Here is a 2,713-nt window from a genome sequence, read left to right as displayed (position 1 = left end):
AGATTTCCTAAATATAACTTGCTTACTTCTATATATAGATCCTGGTTAGCTAGTTTCCTTTTCTCTTTCTTATCTAGTAAACTAGGTATCCCTTATTAATCTCTAGATATTTTTGGGTTAAGTATTTAAGTTATAGTTAAATTCTTTTCCTTAAACTTAGGAAATAATTTAGTTAAACTACTAGTACTTATTAGTAAGGAAAAAGGAAATGCTTTCTTATTTAGGCTTAAATAGCCTTTTATATTATCTTTTATTAAATTAGTAAGTATATCTATAATTTATAAGTTCTTCTATTAGTAAGTAATAGAACTAAGAAATATAAATATATTCTAGATTAATATTATTATTCTTATTCCTATTATAGTACTTATAGTAAATTCATTCTTTTAGTTCTAGGTTTATATTATAGGCTATATTAACTTAAGTAATATTTTCTAATTATATTTAAAACTAACTTTCTCTAGAATATAGTTATTTAGACTTTTTACCTATTTTAGCTTGACTACTATAGCTACTATAGTATTTTCTATAACCTCTATTACGATTTCTAGTATATTTTCCCTAAAGATTTAAATTATACTTACTAGGCTATTAATATTATTATACTTACTATAGTTAGCTAGGCTATATAAGCAGGCTATAAATATTTTCCCGAATTATAATAGTAATTATATTAAGTTATTTCTATAAATTCTTTTAAGTTATAATAATAATAAATAGTTTTTCTAGATTTCTTATTAGCTAGTTAATATTATTTTCCTTAGGTTTACTACTTTTAGTAAGTTTTATATAATTAGCTATAGGCTAGGTTTTTCTCTTATTTATATCTATAGTAGCTTTAGGAAATACAATAAGAGAAACTAATAAGAAATAATTATTTTCTAATTTAGAAACCATATTATAAACTATTATATTTAAGTATTCTTATCTAAATCTAGATATATTTAGATTATTAGTAATATTAAAATAATATTTCTTTTCTTTATATTAATAGAATATTATTACTTTCTTATATATCTTATTATATTTATAAATAGAAATATCTATAGGCTTAAAGTTTATATTTTTAAGAATATAATCTTTTACTAGAATAAATAATTCTCTTATAAATTCTTAATACTAAATTATTTTTTTTATTTTTTTTCTCTTTAGTAATTCCTTTAATACTTTATTAAATATATTAATATAAAACTTAGACGAGATTTCTCTATTCTGGGCTTATATAATAATCTAATTAAGAAAGTTATAACTAATTTTAAGTATTTCCTAGTTATATTCTCGGAATTTCTTTAGTAAGGCCTTAAAAAACTTAGTTTTCTAGTAATCTTCCGGATTATTAGTATAATACTCTAGTATAGCCTTAATCTAATTCTTATAAATAAGAGAAATATAATAAATAATTCTTTTTCTTTTAGTATTATTAAGAATATAATAATTCTTATATATATTTATATACTATTCTAAGAATATAAAGATATTACTTCCCTAAAACTATAGTATTTCAGGAGCTCTTATAAATAGTAGATTTAAATCCGGTACTAGTATATATTTATTCTTAGCTATATTAATCTTAATAATTTCTTCTATAATTAATTATAGAGTTTCTATATCTAAGACTTTTACTAATAAGGTTCCTAAAAAACTAACTTCCCGTTTAAGTATGTCTTTTAGTTTAGGAACCGGAATTAGAAAGAAACTAGTTAATAATAATAGATATAATTAAGGTTTAAGTTTTAGTATTAGTAATAATAAGGTAATAGCTTTTCTAGTCTTATTCCTATTACTTATATTTTCTTTCCTATTTCTTTAGCTTAATACTTATAGTATTTTCTCTTAATTTTACTAAACTAGATATATTTATTAATATTATTAAAGATAATAATAAAAATAATAAATATAATTTTACTAATTTTTCTGACTTTTCTGAATTCTTTTTTCTTTCTTTACTTAGTATCTATTTCTTTCTCTAGAAGCTTTTCTAGTTTATTTATATAATTTCTTATTTCCGATTTCTTTTTAATTCTTATTTCCGATTCTAGTTTATTATTTTATTTAAATTTAAGAATATTTCCTTTTTTGGATATCTTTTTTGGATTTAGGAGCAAGCTTTATTACTAAGATTAAAGCTATTTTAATTCCGGCTTTTACTATAACTAAAAATAATATATAAATTAATAGTATAACTTTATTTCTGAATACTAAAGTCTGATTCTAACTAAGGTCTAACTTATATTATTTTAGTATAATATTTCTTATTTTATTTCCTTTATCTCTTTTCCTTTTATAATTAGCCTCTATTTCTATTACCCCTATATACTATACTAGTAACTATATCTTGCGGCTAATCCGTATCCAAGTTACTAGATATATCGGAAATTAATATAAGATACTGAGATTAATGCTCGTATATCCTTAATATTTTAGTCTTAGGCTTAAGGTATTATAATAGCCCTTTTCTCCCCTAACTTGCTAAGCTAATAATCCGCCTTATAGATACCCCTTAGAACTTTATAAGAGTATTATCTTAACTGCGAAGTTTCTATTCTTCCTGTATTACTTACTATAAAATATATAGGAGGGAAACTGTAATAAGACAAAAACCTATATAAAGTATACTAGAGTATAAAACGTAACTTAATAGTAAAATAATAAATTAAAAGCGTAAATAGTAAAGTATAAATAGTATATAGTATGCAAAAGCTTAATTAATTAA

The sequence above is a fragment of the Hyaloscypha bicolor genome (assembly GCF_002865645.1).
Source record: "Hyaloscypha bicolor E unplaced genomic scaffold K444scaffold_87, whole genome shotgun sequence".
Lineage (NCBI taxonomy): Eukaryota > Fungi > Ascomycota > Leotiomycetes > Helotiales > Hyaloscyphaceae > Hyaloscypha > Hyaloscypha bicolor.
The sequence above is the reverse complement of the archived record's forward strand: the minus strand, read 5'-3'. Positions refer to the sequence as shown.